Source organism: Sardina pilchardus, chromosome 15 (assembly GCF_963854185.1).
Source record: "Sardina pilchardus chromosome 15, fSarPil1.1, whole genome shotgun sequence".
NCBI lineage: Eukaryota > Metazoa > Chordata > Actinopteri > Clupeiformes > Clupeidae > Sardina > Sardina pilchardus.
In genome coordinates this window covers 33,742,062-33,762,614 of record NC_085008.1, presented here as the reverse complement: position 1 = coordinate 33,762,614, position 20,553 = coordinate 33,742,062, and the positions used below count along the sequence as shown (strand labels likewise).

At 38.6% G+C, this 20,553-nt stretch overlaps 1 protein-coding gene and 1 long non-coding RNA gene across 2 annotated transcripts in view; one reads left to right on the top strand and one right to left on the bottom strand.

Moving 5' to 3' along the window:
- LOC134102296 (cation channel sperm-associated auxiliary subunit gamma-like) overlaps positions 1 to 20,553 on the bottom strand; it is a 445,552-nt gene that overhangs the window by 146,650 nt on the left and 278,349 nt on the right. The window lies entirely within an intron of this gene.
- LOC134102118 (uncharacterized) lies at positions 8,069 to 9,159 on the top strand. The gene is made up of 3 exons (XR_009941479.1): positions 8,069 to 8,158; positions 8,547 to 8,614; positions 9,006 to 9,159. It is a non-coding gene; the product is annotated as an uncharacterized LOC134102118 (long non-coding RNA).

The window sequence follows — 20,553 nt, the reverse complement described above, 5'->3', positions numbered from 1 at the left end:
TGATAGTGGCCACCATGGATACCCTAGCAACAAATGTTTCAAAATAAAGGTCCTCACTAGCAAGTTAGCATGGTTAGCATAGTTAGTATTGTTAGCATAGTTAGCATTTTTAGCATTACTGCTAGAAATCATCGGTTAAGTTAGCTAATCAACCTGGTTAGCATTGTTAGTAAAGTTAGCATTGCTAGCATAATTAGCATTTTTAGCATAAGTGCTAGAAATCATTAGCTAAGTTAGCTAATCAACATTTTAACATGAATAGAAATCATTAGTTAAGTTAGAACTGGAATGTTTCATCTTTAAACTGTCTACCTTCACACTATCAACTCTCTGTAAACTATGCAACCACCATGTTTACCCAAGCTACACCTTAGTGACCATATCTACATTATCTATCTATTTTTGCATTTTCATGCACTGGTAATTCCTTGGAATTGCATTTCTAGTTATTATTAAACTTCTTCTTCTAACGCTCGCAATTCAGCTTCAACCGTTTAACGTAGAAACTTCATTCAAACTTTGTTGCGTAGGTCTTGCTTATGCCATATGTGCTTTGTATTTTTCAACTTTGTAACTTTTATACTTTTTAAACTATTAGTTAAAAACTATCACCATTTTCCCCATAGACTTAACATTGCTCATTATGACATCACGGCAGCAATTAGAATGTTACCCCAGCTGGTCAGCCACCTGGGCACCAACTGTCAGTTTCTCTCAGGCTCCTCTCTGAAGACTACATATTCTGTTCCCCTGTATCCTCTGCGCACAACAGTATCAAAATAAGTCCTCCTAATTCCATCCAACTTTATATCCATTCATCTTCTTCAAACCATTCACTCATCCACCCATTCTAAACAGTCTGCCTATCAACAACATCAATTAGACGCTCTACATTGAACTTTTAAACAATCTACTCTGTCTCAGGCTGGCTCTCTTAAGACTAGCCAGTTAAATTGATTACACCTGTATCTGTATCCACTACTCTCAGTAGAGAGCTGTGTCTCTCCATTCTACAAGAATATAAGGCACATTCCATCTAACATTCTATCCATTCATCTTCTTCAGACCATTCACTCATCCACCCATTAAACTGTCTATCAACATCTATTAAACAATCTGTCTATCAACATCCATTAAACTCTCTGTCTATCAACATTAATTAGACTATCTACATTCAACTTTTAAATTATTTACTCTGTCTCAGGCTTTAAGAGTAGCCTACTCTGGCTCTCTTAAGACTAGCCAGTTAAATTGATTACACCTGTGTCAATTACTCTCAGAGAGCTGTATCAGTGTCTCTCTTAACAAGAATATAAGGCACATTCCATCCAACCTTCTATCCATTCATCTTCTTCAGACCATTCACTCATCCACCCATTAAACTGTCAATCAATATCTATTAAACAATCTGCCTATCAACATCCATTAAACATTCTGTCTATCAACATTAATTAGACTATCTACATACAACTTTTAAAGTATTTACTGTGGGTCCCTCTCAAGCAGCGTTTATATGTCCTCCCTCGCTCCTCGATCCTCAATGATCTACATAAAGAAAGATAGAAGAAGGGCTAGACTATCCCATTGTTGCCGCTCCATCACTCTTTATGTAGATCAGTGAGGAGCGAGAGAGGACGCGTAAACGCTATGAGAGGCACCTTCTGTCTCAGGCTTTAAGCATACAATCTCATTAAGACTACAGATCCTGTTTCACTACTTCCTCTGTCCACAACTGTTTCAAAATAAAGGTCCTCACTGCAATAATACACTATTAAATCATTTAACCATTGAAACTACTCAACTATTGAACTGTTCAACCATTCCAACTGTCAGTTATCATCCACTATGCCTCCAGTCAACTACATGAAACCTCCATGTACCTAGCAACCAACATAGCAACCATTAAAATGAAGTGTTTATGACTGTTTCCATAGCAACCAACATAATTTTACTGCAGTAACTTCTTGTTTCCTGATAGTGGCCACCATGGATACCCTAGCAACAAATGTTTCAAAATAAAAGTCCTCACTAGCAAGTTAGCATGGTTACGAAGTTAGCATTTTTAGCATAACTGCAAAAAATCATCAACTAAGTTAGCTAATCAACCTGGTTAGCATTGTTAGCAAATTTAGCATTGTTAGCATAGTTAGCATTTTTAGCATTACTGCTAGAAATCATCGGTTAGGTTAGCTAATCAACCTGGTTAGCATTGTAAGTAAAGTTAGCATTGCTAACATAATTAGCATTTTTAGCGTAACTGCTAGAAATCATTAGCTAAGTTAGCTAATCAACATTTTAACATGAATAGAAATCATTAGTTAAGTTAGAACTGGAATGTTTAATCTTTAAACTGTCTACCTTCACACTATCAACTCTCTGTAAACTATGCAACCACCATGTTTACCCTAGCTACACCTTAGTAACCATATCTACATTATCTATCTATTTTTGCATTTTCATGCACTGGTAATTCCTTGGAATTGCATTTCTAGTTCTTCTTCTAACGTATTTAATGCAGCTTCAACCGTTTGACATAGAAACTTCATTCAAATTTTGCTGCGTAGGTCTTGCTTAGGACACCCGTGCTATGTATTTTTCAACTTTGTAACTTTTATACTTTTTAAACTATAAATTAAAAACTATTAAAAATTTCCCCATAGACTTAACATTGGCCTCTATGACATCACAATCAGGTCGTTGAGCAATTAGAATCTTATGCCAGGTGGCCAGCCCCACCTGCAGTAGCCCTCTCTCTCTCAGGCTTAAAGCATACAATCTCTCTGTGAAGACTACATATCCTGTTTCCTCTTTCCACAACTGTTTCAAAATAAAAGTCCTCAGTGCAATAATACACTATTCAATCATTTAACCATTTAACCATTGAAACTACTCAATTATTTAACTGTTCAACCATTCCAACTGTCAGTTATCATCAACTATGCCTCCAGTCAACTACATGAAACCTCCATGTACCTACAGTAGCAACCATTAAAATTAAGCGTTTATGACCGTTTCCATAGCAACCACAATGATTTTACTACAGTAACTTCTTTATTCCTGATAGTTAGCATTTTTAGCATAGTTAGCATTTTTAGCATAGCTGCTAGAAATGATTAGCTAAGTTAGCTAATCAACCTGGTTAGCATAGTTAGCATAGTTAGCATTTTTAGCATAACTGCTAAATATGATTAGCTAAGTTAGCTAATCAACGTGGTTAGCATTGTTAACATAATTAGCATTATTAGCATAGTTAGCATTTTTAACATTGCTGCTAGAAATCATCAACTAAGTTAGCTTATCAACCTGGTTAGCATTGTTAACATAGTAAGCATTTTTACAATAACTATTAAAAATCATTAGCTAAGTAAACCAATCAACCTGGTTATCATTGTTAACATAGTTAACATTTTAGAATACCTATTAGAAATCATTAGTTAAGTTAAAACAGGAATGTTTAAGCTTTAAAATGTCTACCTTAACACTATCAACTCTCTTTAAACTATGCAACCACCATGTTTACCCTAGCTACACCTTAGTAACCATATCTATATTATCTATCTATAAATGTTTTGCATTTTCATGCACTGGTAATTCCTTGGAATTGCACTTCTAGTTATTAATCCAACTTCTTCTAACGCTCGCAATTCAGCTTGAACCGTTTAACGTAGAAACTTGATTCAAACTTTGCTACGTAGGTCTTACTAAGGAGACCTGTGCAATATATTTTTCAACTTTGTAACTTTTATACTTTTTAAACTGTAAATTAAAAACTATTAAACATTTCCCCATAGACTTAACATTGCTCATTATGACATCACGGCAGCAATTAGAATGTTACGCCAGGTGGCCAGTCCAGCTGCAGCAGCTCTCTCTCTCTCTCTCAGGCTCTTGAGACTACATTTTCTGTTCCCCTGTATCAACTGTATCAACATAAGTCTTCCTAATTCCATCCAACTTTCTATCCATTCATCTTCTTCAAACCATTCACTCATCCACCCATTCTAAACAGTCTGCCTATCAACATCAATTAGACGATCTACATTCAACTTTTAAACAATCTACTCTGTCTCAGACTTTAAGGACACACTCTGGCTCTCTTAAGACTAGCCAGTTAAATTGATTACACCTGTATCTGTATCCACTACTCTCAGTAGAGAGCTGTGTCTCTCCATTCTACAAGAATATAAGGCACATTCCATCCAACTTTCTATCCATTCATCTTCTTCAGACCATTCACTCATCCACCCATTAAACTGTCTATCAACATCCATTAAACTCTCTGTCTATCAACATTAATTAGACTACATTCAACTTTTAAATTATTTACTCTCTCAGGCTTCAAGCATATACACTCTGGCTCTCTTAAGACTAGCCAGTTAAATTGATTACACCTGTATCAACTGTCAGTTTCTCTGTCTATAAGCATACAATCTCTCTGAAGACTACATATCCTGTTAACTGTTTCCTCTGTCCACAACTGTTTCAAAATAAAAGTCCTCACTGCAATAATACAACATTAAATCATTTAACCATTGAAACTACTCAACTATTTAACTGTTCAACCATTCCAACTGTCAGTTATCATCAACTATGCCTCCAGTCAACTACATGAAACCTCCATGTACCTAGCAACCAACATAGCAACCATTAAAATTAAGCATTTATGACCGTTTCCATAGCAACCAACATGATTATACTGCAGTAACTTCTTGTTTCCTGATAGTGGCCACAATGGATACCCTTGCAACAAATGTTTAAAAATAAAAGTCCTCACTAGCTAGTTAGCATGGTTAGCATAGTTAGCATTTTTAGCATAACTGCTAGAAATGATTGGCTAAGTTAGCTAATCAACCTGGTTAGCAGGTTTAGCATAGTTAGCATTTTTAGCATAACTGCAAAAAATCATCAACTTAGTTAGCTAATCAACCTGGTTAGCATTGTTAGCATTTTTAACATTGTTAGCATAGTTAGCATTTTTAGCATTATTGCTAGAAATCATCAGTTAAGTTAGCTAATCAACCTGGTTAGCAATGTTAGTTTAAGTTAGCATTGTTACCATAGTTAGCATTGCTAGCATAGTTAACATTTTTACCATAACTGCTAGAAATCATCAGCTAAGTTAGCTAATCAACCTGGTTATCATTGTTACCATAGTTAACATTTTAACATGAATAGAAATCATTAGTTAAGTTAGAACTGGAATGTTTCAGCTTTAAACTGTCTACCTTCACACTATCAAATCTCTGTAAACTATGCAACCACCATGTTTACCCTAGCTACACCTTAGTAACCATATCTACATTATCTATCTATTTTTGCATTTTCATGCACTGGTAATTCCTTGGAATTGCGTTTCTAGTTATTATTATTCCGCTGATCAATTTTTCTAACCGCAATTTCTCTTCAACCGTTTAACTTAGAAACTTCATTCAAACTCTGTAACGTAGGTCTTCTAATGGATCGGGTTGGTATGACTTTTCAACTTTGTAACTTTTATACTTTTTGAACTATTAAATAAAAACTATTACAATTTCCCCATAGACTTAACATTGGCCTCTCTGACATCACAATCGGGTCGTTGAGCAATTAGAATCTTATGCCAGGTGGCCAGCCCCACCTGCAGCAGCTCTCTCTCTCTCTCTCAGGCTTTAAGCATACAGTCTCTCTGTGAAGACTACATATGTATCCTGTTAAACTGTTTCCTCTGTCCACAACTGTTTCAAAATAAAAGTCCTCACTGCAATAATACACAATTAAATCATTTAACCATTGAAACTACTCAACTATTTAACTGTTCAACTATTCCAACTGTCAGTTATCAGCAACTATGCCTCCAGTCAACTATATGAAACCTCCATGTACCTAGCAACCAACATAGCAACCATTAAAATTAAGCGTTTATGACAGTTTCCATTGCAACCAACATGATTATACTACAGTAACTTCTTTATTCCTGATAGTGGGCACCATGGATACCCTAGCAACTACTGTTTCAAAATAAAAGTCCTCACTAGCAAGTTAGCTAATTAGCATTGTTAGCATTTTTAGCATAACTGCTAGAAATCATCAGCTAAGTTAGCGAGTCAACCTAGTTAGCATTGTTAGCATTTTTAGCATAACTGCTAGAAATCATCAGCTAAGTTAGCTTATCAACCTGGTTAGTATTGTTAACATAGTTAGCATATTTAGCACAACTGCTACAAATGATTAGCTGATCAACCTAGCATTCTTAACATCGTCAGCTAATGATTTATCCTATGCCATGATGCCAGGCCACCTGCAGCAACTCAGGCTTTAAACATACAATCTGGATCTCTTAAGACTATATATCCTGTATAACTGTTTCCTGTGATCAAAATTGTTTAAAAATAAAAGTCCCTTAACTATCTGTCTATCAACATCCCTTAAACTATGTCTATCAATATTTATGACTTATGCAACCCCCACAATAATGCACTCACATTGGCAACAATGTGCAGAGTGCTTGACTCCTTATGCCTTTGATGCTAATGTGGTTACGGTTATAAACATCTTAACCAGAGACACTGAAACACACTGCTGATGTGGTTTGATTAATTTCAGCTGGCCAGCCTGTTCACGTGAAACCTTTCAGTCATTCCCGCCACATTTCAAGGATTTCTCATTCTCATTCAAAGCCCAGGTCTTCGACTGTGCGGTGCTGCTTTTCGGTTCAATTTGTTGTACTTACATTGACGTTACCCTGAGGAATATAATTCCACATCCAAGGTAGGTTATTTAAACGTCATTGATTTCTAAAGTGTAATGTAGCCTTAATGTTCATTATGTCTTAATAATTGTCCGGTATCTAACGTTAACTAAGTTAGCGTCTAAGTAAGTTAATGAAGCCTGCCTGTTGGTAACGTTAGCTAACGTTAACATTTGGCAACCGGCTCATAACTTTCCATTTTTCGCATTTCAACCAAGGGGAAATTAAGTTAAAATGTTACACATAGTGGAACTTTGATTGAGCATAATGTTTCTAATGTTAAAGTCTTAACAAGTCACATTGCTTAGTAGCTACTGGGTTAGCGAAATAGCTTTTGAATCGAGGTTACGTTAACGTTAGCTAAATGCATAGCTAGGCTAAATGCCGATGCAGGTGTTGATGGTTAACTTTATTCTGACATGCTAGAACTAGTCACTTTTGTCACTCGCCTTGTAACGTTGACGTACCGTTTGCCGTATGGCAACCAAGGTTATATCAAGTAAGTAGTGTGCTAATTTAAAATCTGGAGACGAGCGTATTGTTAATAACTCCTAAAATTAATCCTGCATGTTCTCAATAACAGACTAGACAGACTGCAAGTTAGTTAGCGAGCTAGATAACGTTAACGTCACCGAATTAAATATTTGTTAAATATCTGGCATAGCACCTTAACGGCATCTGGCAGCTACTTTGTAACATCGTAGCCAGGGGCATTTGATATTTCAATAGTGCAACCTAACGCTATTAGTGCATGTCATTAAATGAAGATTTATCTGTTAGTAATGCTAAGTAACACTAAATTGAATTGCTCTAGCCAACGGTTATTCCAGTAGCTGCTAGTAAGTTAACTTTAGAAGTAACGTTAGTAATTAACTGTAAGTACCAACAAAGGTCGTTAGCTCAGCAGTTGATTATTTATAGCCACACAGTTGTGACTATTTGAAATATACCAGTTCAAAACCAATCGAATGTTTCTAATGATGTACTTTTTAAGTATGGATGCTTGATGCAGTGTTGTAATGCAGTGCTGCTATTCTGTCTTTCAGGCTTTTCTCATTTGAGACTTTGGTCATCATTCTTTGCTGTAAAGTGAGTTTGCACTTTCTACTTTTCAAACAATAAGGTTGTTTGACAGCTTTGTCATTCATTTGAGAATTGTTTGTCATTTAATGTCATTTTTGGGTAATTTCAAATGTCAGCAAATAACTTGAATAGTACTTGTTTATTGAAAGTCACACAGTTGAGGGGTTGCTGCTGATGACTGTTAAAAATATAGCAGTGACCAGAAACCTATGTAATGCTTCTAAATATGTCCTTGTTAATATGCTTACTTTTTGCACTGTTGTAATAGATATTATCTCCTGTCTTCATTCGTTTCCCATTTCAGGCTGTAGAGTCATCACTCTTGCTGTCCATCTCTGTTGGCACTCAGTGAGTTTGCACGCTTTACTTAACATTCAAGTTGTTTGACTGCTTTGTCAGCCATTTAAGAATTGTTTGTAATTTATTTTTTAGACTGTTACACAATTGTGTATGACTAGTTTTGAACCCAACACAATGAAAACATATAGTATAATACTTTATATACTCCAGTCCTCTCTCAAAATGTAACCTCATTCAAATGTCATAGCTGTAACTCGAGCAGGTAACTTGGAATAGTACTTGATTAAGTAACACAGTTGAGGGGTTGCTGCTGATGACTTAAACATATTTGATAGAAACCTATGTAATGCTTCTAAGTATGGGGAGTAATTCAGTCTAGAACCGCCACTGAAGTATGTGCTTGTTGCGGTGTTGTAATGGATTTTCTCTGTCTTAGGCCTTTCCCATTGTGTGGGAACACCCGACTGTGTGGCCACTTGTGCTGTGGATCTCCCCTGGCTCTCAGTGAGTTTATGCTTTCTACTTTAGAAACATTAACGTCGTCTGACCGCTTTGTCTTGAATTTAGGAGTGTTTCATTCAGTGTTATTTTTAGGCTTTTACACAATTGAGAATGACTGTTCATTGTGGTGTTTAAAAATAGATGTAATGCTATATTCTGTAGTCCTCTTTCAAAATGTGAGCTTGGGTTTAAACACTATTGCTGTAACCTAAGCCAATAACTTGAATACAACTTGATTTTTGATAGTCACAGTTGTGGGGTTGCTGTCTTAAAAAATACTTAAATATATCAGTGACTATTTTTGATGTTCAAAACCAATGTAAGTCTTCTGAATATGTGCTTGTAAATATGCATGCTCGTTCTAATGGACCCCCCCCCCCCCCTTGTCTTTTAGGCCTTTCCGATTGGAGGCTGTGAGGCTTACGTTTGACTTTGGTCAGCTTTGGCGAACTGTTGGCACTTTGTGCTGTCTACCCCTCCCTGGCACTTTGTGCTGTCTACCCTCCCTGGCAAGCTGTGCTGTCCTCCCACTCCCTGGTACGCTGCCCTGTCTTCCACTCCCCTGGCACTTTGTGCTGTCTACCCTCCCTGGCACTTTGTGCTGTCTACCCTTTCCCCCGGCACTTTGTGCTGTCTCCTGGCACTTTGTGCTGTCAAGAAAAAGTGAAAGACAAAGAAATATCAAAGCTGAAAGAAATATCTGAAATATACCCAAAATATACCCTCCCTGGCACTTTGTGCTGTTGAACTGAGACTCTCTCTGAGACTATACATCTATCTATCTTATCTATATCTATCTGATCTATATCTATCTGATCTATCTGAGACTATACATCTATCTATCTGATCTATATCTATCTGATCTATCTATCTCATCCATCTGAGACTATCTATCTGTTATTCCCTGACACTTTGTGCTGTCAAACTGAGACTATCTATCTCCATCTATCTGAGACTATCTATCTAGGAGGCGATCTGAGTGGCGAATCGAGAGACTAAACTACACTACCTGTTGGTTGTTGCATCCATTTTAAAAGAGAACGACTTGGTGAAAGACTACTATAGTGTTACTATATTCTGATTATCATTAATTGTGTTTTGTGTACAGCTTGATTTAATTTTTAAACAAAGTCTAGACAGCATTGATTGATAAAAGTTGCTGAGCCAAAAGATATTTGTAATATAACCTTGCCTTTTTATTTTGAACCAAGAGTTCTCTTTACAACAGTACCTTTGAGTAAGAAATAGTTTGACGAGAAATACTGTAAATTGAAGTAATACTGTAACTATTTCTACTGACAATAATAAACTTCATCTTGAATCCAGTTGTTCAATATTCTTAATTGCACATACTGAAAATTGTTATTCTGAAGTGTTTAATCATGGGAAGAAAAGGACGACGCTCTGAGGCTCAGAAAAAACGATGGAGGAAGTTGGACCTCTCTGAAGTTGATACACCAGATCAGCCTGTCTTAGCGCAGAATGAGTTGAATGATAGACAAATGCAGGTAAACTATGTATCAAATGCCTCTAGGATAGAAATGGAGTAGAATGGCATTCAATGTGTTCAAGCAACGCATAACCAAGGTGATGTGAGGTATGGTGTTAACGCCAGTAAGCAGTGCACATGTAATTCCCTGACGTTTCTAGCTGCTCTTCATGACCGAACTGTGCTGAACAGTGATGACCTTGACCATATCTTGGAGAAGGGTAACTTGATGTATAGTAGTGTACAGGAAAGGTTGAGTACTAGATATGGCACAGCACCAGCCCACTTAGCCACAGATGAGTTACCTGATACTGTTGAAGTACATGGACAGATATATAATGTTGTGAAGCACCTGTCACGGTATGGTTACCTTAGACGAGATGGACCTGATGGCCAAGACTTCATAAAGCTCTCTGAAAGACTTCATTTTTTGTCAAGTGATGTGAATTATGCACTACTAACTGTAGGCAGTCTTACAATTGCTCTGTTTAACTCTGAGAGATACGGCTGGTTTGATCCTCACAGTAGAACGTCAGATGGATTCCAGACCGAGAATGGTACTGCAGTGATGTTAAACTTCACCAATTTAAATGATCTGATTGACCTACTGCTTGTGTTCTGGGCCCTGGTTGAGTCAAGTGATGAATGGATTTACGAGTTCATGCCAGTATCATTCACATCTGTTGCACAGGCAAACTCACTGGGTGATGGTGTGCAGCCTACTCAGACTAGAGATCTCATAGGCTCTACTAGGTCTACTTCAAAGCATTCAGTAAGCCGACTTCGTAAAGATCAAAAACGTAGAAAAGCTGCTAAAGTTTTGAAATGTCAAAAGGAAATTGAGGACAGAGAGAGGGAACACACTGCAATAGTGAGAAGAGAGAAGCAAAGGTTTGCACAACAAAAATTTTATGAAAAGAACAGGGCAAAAAAGCTGGCGCATGAAAAACACAGATATGCAAACTGCACTCAGTTCAATAAGCAGAAGAAATCACACATCAAAGATCGTTACATGCATGAACCCAGCTATAAGTTGAAACAAAAAGCATACATCACCAGTCGTTACTCTCATGATTCAAAGTTCAGATTGAAACAACAGGCTTACATACAGCAGCGTTATTCTCATGATCCAAATTTCAGATTGAGGCAGCAGGCTTACATACAGCACCGTTATTCTCATGATCCAAATTTCAGATTGAGGGACCAGGCTTACATACAGCAGTGTTACATGCAAGATGATTTTCGTTCAAGGAAGAAGTTGGCCATGAGAAAGCATTATGAAAGTGATCCAATGTACAGGCAGAAAAAAAAGGTAACCTATACTGACAGATACAGAAATGACCCTCTCTTCAGGCATTATAGTTCTTTACGAAAAAGTAATGCAAGTCTAGGCATAAATAACAGTTTCCAGAAAATGCTTCACAAAATGCGTTGTGCTTTACATATACAGCAAAAGTACCGTCATCTTACACGCCTGTCTAGACTTCGATCTGAGCAAGAGGTTGAACAACAGTCTAGACTTCGATCAGAGCAAGAGGTTGAACAGCAGTCAGCACCTACAGAAAGCACCCTTTTGCATGATGCCATCGCATCTTTTCGAATGGATGTACAGAACGGCCCTACTTTTGTGTGCACAGTGTGTCACAGAGCTTTGTTTTATAACCAGGTAAAAAATTGCAATCATGAACGTTATCAAAAGAATCGAGGCATGGTTGATCGATGCTTAACTGGCAAATATGTACATACATGCAGTGATCAATGCAGTGCACTTGAATCATGTTGTGCACCAAATGAAATGACAGAGTGGATTTGTTACAGCTGTGATGAAAACTTGAAGATGGGGAAAATGCCGGCCATTGCTGTAAACAATATGTTAGAGCTATCACCAATTCCTCCAGAGCTCAGTAATCTAAATATACTTGAGAGGCATATCATAGCACGGTTTATACCATTTGCAAAAATAATCAGTCTTCCCAAAGGCCAGCAGAAATTAATACATGGTGGAGTTGTGTGTGTCCCCTCAGACGTAGAATCAACAGTCAATGCTTTGCCTAGACCCAGCAGCCAGTCACAGCTTTTGAAAGTGAAGTTGAAAAGAAGAATGAACTATACAGGGCATTACCAGTTTCAAACTGTAGACATGACCAAAGTATTACGTGCATTATCAAAACTGAAAGAGATGCATTCTGAATACAAGGACATAACCATAACTAATGATACACAAGCTTTTGGGGATGGAATGAATAGTGTGGCACATGAAAATGACAGCAGTGCTGCAGACGAGGTTGATCTAATGGAAACTGATGCAATGGCTGAGTGTGACATTACTGACCCAGAACATTCAGAGATAAATAGTGCAGGCAATCAGCCTAATAATGAAAGCCATGAATTACATGATAACCAGAATACACTTGACACTGAGGAGGACACAAGTCAGCAGAATGGTGGATGCTCAATAGATTCATGCTTACAGCCTCAGCTTCATGCTTAGTTTTTTCAAAGTTCCTAAACTGGAGGCAATGGCTTTCCCTGTGCAGTTCCCTACTGGAATTAATACTTTGGATGAAACACAAAGACCAAATAAATTATCGCCAAGCAGATATTTCAATGCACGTCTCTTTTGTGTTGACAACTGATTTGCTCATGACTCCAATTATATTTTATTTACGGAGTGATTATTTGCACCCGGGTGTAAATAGTGGAATGGAGGCATTTTCTTATTTGCACCCAAACCGGAAATGCGTGCTATCCAACATAGCGGGACCATCTTGGCAGGAGATGGCCTACCTAAATCTAACAAGTTAGGATTATTAAAACTATATTTGAGATGGGAAAGTGGTGCTAAATTTCCACAAACTTTATTCAGTGAACGGGTAAAGCCGTCCGTTTGCAAGCACAATCAAGAAACACGATCTTTTTGTTTTGTTTACCGTTACCTAGCAACCCCAACAAGTGAGTCAATAATTAGTATTCTCCCCTTCTTCTTCAACGGGGTGCAGTACAGCGGTAAAGTGACTGAGTTACCATGCCCGAGGTGCTGGGTTCGAATTTCAGATGAATTTTTTTTTTTTTTGCCTGCCAAAGTACGCACCATGACATCTTTTTTCTTAGATGACGTTACCTCGCGGCAAATAAGAGTTTGTGCTTTTTGAACCTGTCAAAGATTTACTGGTTTTATTTCAGTTATGAGTAGAGTTAAGTAGAAGTAGGCTTCAGTAGTTGTTAGAAAGGTTGTGTTTTGACTTTGAGCCCCCAACGCTGCCTGGAAGGCGCTCAGGCGTGGGTTAAGGTTAAGGTTAGGGTTAAGGTTAGGTTAAGGTTAGGGTTAAGGTTAGGGTTAAGGTTAGGTTAAGGTTAGGTTAAGGTTAGGGTTAAGGTTAGGAGTAGGATTAAGTGTTTTTAAGTCAACAGTGGCAGCGCTGCCTGGAAGACAACTCAGAAAACAACTCTTTAAAGTAGCTTGTCTTTGATGAAGCTACCACATGACCACTCATTACCCTAATACTTGTATAATCACTTCCAAGTAACCCAGACATGGCAAAACAGCTAAAAACTGTTCAAAACTATTAGGCCTAGCCTACTGTAGAGCTGGTAAATACACAGGCCTATTGACAGAGAACATGGATGTTAGACATCGGGTGTAAATAGTATTGTTGATTATTACACTATTTACACCCGGGTGTAAATAGTAATGTTGATTATTACACTATTTACACCCGGGTGTAAATAGTAATGTTGATTATTACACTATTTACACCCGGGTGTAAATAGTAATGTTGATTATTTGCACCCGGGTGTAAATAGTAATGTTCATTATTTACACCCGGGTGCAAATAGTCTCTGCCATTTTTTTTGCGCAATTTATCACAGAAATGCATTTGGCAAAATCTTCTATGTCTATTCAACTGCGTAAAGGAAAACCTATGACCAGAGATGGACAAAAAATAACGGCAAGAATGCTCCAAGACAAACGTGAAGTCGAACAATTGATACGGAACAGACATGCTACTCGATTCATGCAGCCTTTGAGAGGATCACCTGCTTACTGGGAAAAAACTCGAAGAGACCTCTTTGCAATGCTTCGCCAGCTGGGCACCCCAACATTCTTCTGTACATTTAGTGCTGCCGAAATGAGATGGCCAGAGGTCATAGAAACAATAAAGGCACAGCAAGGAGAGCAGGTTGACTTCTCTGAGCTCGACTGGGCATCAAAATGTGAGATTTTACGTAGCAATCCTGTCACCACCATGCGCATGTTTGACAAGCGTGTTGATGCACTTCTCAGACACCTACTATTGTCACCAGCACAGCCCATCGGTGAGGTCATTGACTACTTTTTTCGAGTCGAGTATCAAGCTAGAGGTTCGCCACATATACATATGTTGGTTTGGTGTAAGAACGCACCTGTATTTGAGGAGGACCCAGATGAGAAAGTGTGTGAATTTGTGGACAAGTACATAACGTGTCAGCTGCCTGACCCAAATGCAGACCCTGAGCTTTTCAAAATAGTGACAGAGGTGCAAACCCACAGCAAAAGGCACTCAAAGTCATGTAAGAAAGGAAATAAGCACTGTCGGTTTGGATTTCCAAAGCAGCCTGTCGAGAGCACATTTATAACACGCCCAATGCCAGCAGAGCTCATGGACGAATCTGAGGATGAATCTGATCATGACCACTCTTCCATGTCTCCTGAAGAAGCCAAAACTAAGCTGAGGCCTTTATGGGAACTGCTGAATAATTCAACAACATCATTTGAAAGCATCCCACAGTTACTTGCCCAATGCAACTTAAGCTATGAGGAATACCTAAACTGTGTCAGCTCATTAACAACGTCCAGTGTGCTAGTGATGAAACGTCAACCAAAGGACTGCTGGATTAATGGCTATAATGAGCATTTGTTAAGGGCCTGGAATGCCAACATTGATATTCAGTTCATCTTGAACCCTTATTCCTGTCTGATGTACATTTTATCATACATTTCCAAAGCTGAACATGAGATGAGTGAGTATTTGAAAACAGTAGTGTCTGACACTTCTCAATCCAATACCTCTGACCGTGAGGAAATGAAACAAATCATGCAAGCATACTCAAAAAACAGAGAAGTTAGTGTTCAAGAGGCTGTTGCACGAGTCTGTAGCTTGAAATTGAAGTCTTGCTCTCGAAACGTGATATTTATACCCACTGATGACAATGCTTTGAAAATGAGCGTCCCATTAAGGTACCTGAATGACAGAATCCCTGATTCAGAGAATGTTTGGATGTCTGGAATGGCAGACAAATACAAAAACAGACCAGATGCACCAGAATTTGCGACAATGTGTATGGCAGAGTTTGCTTCCACTTATAGAGTGGTGTATGGAAGGCAGAAAGAAGGAAAAAAGGTTTTACCACTTCAAAATGAAATGGGCTTCATTCAGAAGCGAACCAAAGGAAAGCCTGCAATTATCAGATATGCCCGATTTTCAGAGCAAAAAACTCCAGAGAAATTCTATGGCACATTGCTCAAACTGTATGTCCCTTATCGTTCAGATTCACAGTTGAAACCCACAGGTTTTCCAACTTATGAGTCATTTTATACATCAGGTTATATATGTCTTCCTGGAAAAGACTATAATGAGAGAGCAGTTTCTGTTGTCAAGAAGAACAGGTCACAATATGAAAAGAACAGTGATGCAATAGAGAAAGCTATTGAGAACATAGAAGAAAATGGGCCTATGGAGGATGCATGGACAACACTTGCACCTGAGACAGAGCTTCTTCGACTTGAGTGCATTTCTGAGCGTGAGGAAATAAATCCAGAAGAAATAAATGAACGAGATGACATTCCTGAATACAGCTCAAGTACCACAAACAGAGGAAGTGTAGCACCAATGTTTGAGGCTCCTCAAATAGACCCTACTGTGGTCCGTAATATGTATCAAAATCTAAATCAAACGCAGGCATCTATATTCTATACAGTGCGTAAATGGTGCATGAGACGCGTGTGGGGACAGAGTGCTGATCAGTTCTTTTACTTTGTCACTGGTGGAGCTGGAACTGGTAAATCTCACCTCATCAAATGCATTTATGCAGAGGCATCAAAGATACTCCGCAAGTTACCTCGCATCACAGAGGAGAGAGACATGTCTATGCCCACTGTCCTTCTCACAGCATTTACTGGCACAGCAGCCTTCAACATATCTGGCAAGACACTGCATTCAGTCCTGAAACTGCCAAGAAGTCTTAAACCACCTTACCAGTGCCTTGCAAACCGTCTAGATGAAGTGAGAGCAACCTTGTCCAATGTTGAAATAATTGTCATTGATGAAGTGTCCATGATATCAAAATCACTCTTTGCATATGTCAATTGGAGACTGCAAGAAATCAAAGGCAGCAAGAAACCTTTTGGCGGAGTCTCAATCCTGGCCTGTGGTGATTTCAACCAGTTAAGTCCTCCTGGTAAAGCCAAACCTCTCTGTGTGTTTGAAGATCATGTTCTTGATATCTGGAAGGATTGGTTCCAAGTAGTCACTCTCACAGAAATCATGCGCCAGAAAGATGATGTGCCATTTGCTGAGCTGCTCAACAGGATAAGGGTGAAACGCAAAGGAGAGGCATTATCTGAAGCAGACAGAGCTCTACTTGCCCAGACTATATGTCAACCTGATGACTGTCCCAAAGACATTCTGCATGTGTTTGCTACAAATAAAGAAGTAAACCAACACAATGCAAATACAATATCTGCTCTATACTCCGAATTGGACATTGATGCCCATGACTATAAGAAAGATCTACGAACTGGTCGGATGGAAAGGCAGAGAGCACCTTTTGAAGGACATAAAGGAGATTTACCAGACAGACTACAAGTTGCTGATGGTGCTCGTGTGATGCTCATGAGAAACATAGATGTGGAAGATGGACTGGTGAATGGTTCATTTGGAAAGATTGGTAAAATTGTTTATCACGACCAAGATGGCAGATCTCTTGTAAAAATGCTTGGTGTTGAATTGGACAGTCCTAATGCAGGGCAAAGACATCGCAATAAAGGACCAGGAGGACCAGACAATTTGGTGTACATTGAAAGAGTAGAGGAACCTCTTAGTAAAAAGGGTGTGGTTCGTCACCAATTTCCAATGACTCTAGCCTTTGGTTGTACCATACATAAATGTCAAGGCATGACGACAGTTTCTGCAGTGGTCTCGATGCAGCGCATATTTGAACCTGGCATGGCATACGTTGCTCTCAGCAGAACGACCTCACTACATGGTCTACGCATAGTTGACTTTGATGAAAATAAAATATATGCTGATCCAGAAGTCACAGTTTCTGTGGACAGTATGCAAAAAGTTGACTTTAGAAACGCCATGCCCCTTCTTCACTGCCTCCCCACTCTGAGATCACCATCTTTAACACTGATCCACCACAACACTGAAGGACTGTCAGCCCACATTGATGACGTGAAGAGACATCATGAACTGTGCCTCGCAGATATTTTGTGCTTTACTGAAACACATCTTTTTGGCACATTTGTCCCAGAAAATATCCATTTGGAGAACTATCGAATGTATAAGCGCAATAGACATGTGTCATACACTACTCTTTCACATTTTGCACAGAAAAATGGTGGGGGAGTTGCTATGTTTGTAAAAAGCCATCTTCAAGCCCATCACATGCCATACATACAGGGTGTGACTGATCTCGAATTCCTGGTTTTGAAATTTGCTGCTCCAGTTCCACTACTAATTGCAGTGATTTACAGACCACCGGATTACAACACGAACCTATTTTTGCCAAATCTCTGCCATTTATTGGAGTCTTTACATGTTATTGCTGATAGTCCAGTTATAGTCTGTGGGGATTTCAATGAGGACATGTTGACCAATGGAAGGAAGCCAATCTATGAGTTGTTCCAGTCTAAAGGATTCACAAATCTCATTACCACCTCCACCACTGAGAAGAACACATTGTTGGATAACATCTTCATCTCTGATCGACAGCACTGTGCCCATTCAGGTGTTCTACAAACATATTACAGTTATCATGATCCTATATTTTGTATTTTAACTTGATCTCCTGAATCTGACACCTTTCACCTCAATCAGAATGGAACTACATCACAGAATCCCATGCATAAATCAGGAAGAAAGTAACTTAACTTGAACTTGAACTGACCAGATCTAAACAACAGCTTCAACTTGAATAAAGAAGAGAAAAGTTTAAACTTGAAATATAGAAAGAAGAAACTAAAGAATAAAAAGAAAAGAAAATAGTAAAAAACTAAAGAAGAGTTTAAACTTGAAATATTAAGTCCTAGTTGGAGGTTGGTGCTAACCCCATCATCCTGAGTGCTTGTGTGACTGGCACACAGAATGATGGGGTCACGCCGTACAACTCCTTGTCCCCCTCCTCTCTCAACTCTCCCTCATACCTTTTCTCTGTCTTGCCGTTCAAGTCCCTCTGCTCCCCTTCTCTCTCTCAACTCTACCTCTCTGTCTTTTCTCTCTTTATTCCCCCATACCTGTGGGGTAAACCATTACCAGTCATCAGCCATCCTTCACACCTGAAGTCCCATCCCTATATCTGCCCTACCATCGCCTGTTGCTGTCCATATGCCCGGATTCCTGGCCTAGGCACCCTAGCGACCCTGCTTGCCCTAATTCCTAATCCCTATTGACAATTCATTCCCTACGCTGGACTATTTGAACTTTCTGACATTAAATGGGATTCATGCATTACCGTACTGGTTATGTATTCATTCCACCTCTTTGGAACATGTTCTTTGTTTAACACACTGTCCATATGTAATGTTTTGGAGCTATCTGAGTGAAATTAAATTGAAATTGAATTGAAACTATACGACTGAGAAGAATACTCTGTTGGAAAATACTCTGTTGGATTAGCATGGTTAAGATTGTTAACATAACGATAAGCAAATATTAGCTAATCAAATGTATTAGCATGTTAACATTGTTAACATAACTGCATAACTATAACATAAGTTTAAATAATTTAGCATAGCTAACAGTATAGTTAGCATAGCTGCTAGGTAGCCTTAGTTAAACATTAAACATCCATTAAGCTATCTGCGTAGATAGTAACTTTCATTAAACTATGTAACCATCTGGTCTACCCTAGCAATTCCTTATTTACCGTATCTAAATTATCTGTTTTAACTATAAATTAAATCAAAACATAGCCAATTTTTTGCATTTTCATGCACTGGTAATTACTTGGAATTGCATTTCTAGTTATTATTCCGCTTACCAAATTCATTTTTTCTATTCAGCTTGAACCGTTTAACTTAGAAACTTCATTCAAACGTCGCAACGTAGGTCTTAAATAGGGGAATGCTGCTATGTATTTTTCAACTTTGTAACTTTTATACTTTTTAAACTATAAATTAAAAACTATTAAAAATTTCCCCATAGACTTAACATTGGCCTCTATGACATCACAATCGGATCATTAACTCATTAACTGCCATTGACGTCTTTAAACGTCATTTCAGACACATACGTTGACTGCCATTGACGTCTTTAGACGTCAATTGCGTTTTTCAATGGGGAGGGCTCCTGGGTGGGCTTGGGAACGATCTGGCAGAGTTTCAGGCTTGTAAACAGACTGCACTAGCGATCCGAACCTCTAGATGGCAACAGTGCCATTTGGATCATTAGTATCTGCCTAGAGTGCACAAGTCATGCAGAGACAACTAGCAAACTCACTGAAGATCGACCACAGTGGATCTAGTTTGCACGCGATGCAGGGAATAAATATGCTTACTTCTTACATCAAGGATGGAAAACACGTGAACGGTATGATCCATTTACATTGGATATTGCGATATAGACTAACAACAACCTTGCTAGTGCTAGCTTGCTAAGTCTAGCATCCTGTTCAGAGTCTTTAGCGACCATCAGAGTCCCTAGCAACCTTGACGAGACTGACGAGATAACAGTGCAATCGTGGTTGACATACTACTGAAACGCTAACGTTAAAAAGTTGATTTTCACAAAAAGATCGTTTTCTCCATGTTTTGGTCAAAAACAGGTGTTTTTAGCAAAACTAACCCATGTTCTACTGACGATTACTAAAGAACGGAAAACGATAGAAACAAGCCGTTTTTTCCTGGTGAAAGAAGAGAGTCTACTCTTTCATTTGGTACCTTCGGTGTTTACATAGTCATAAAGCTCACCGTTCGGTGGATCTTGGAAAAACAGTCAAAATGCTGTAAAACGTCTGGCAGTATGGAGCGCTCTGCACTGAAAATCGCTGGCAGCCAATGAGTTAAGCAATTAGAATCTTATGCCAGGTGGCCAGCCCCACCTGCAGCCCTCTCTCTCTCAGGCTTTAAGCATACAATCTCTCTGTGAAGGCTACATATCCTGTTAAACTCTCTTTCCACAACTGTTTCAAAATAAAAGTCCTCTCTGCAATAATACACTATTAAATCATTTAACCATTGAAACTACTCAAC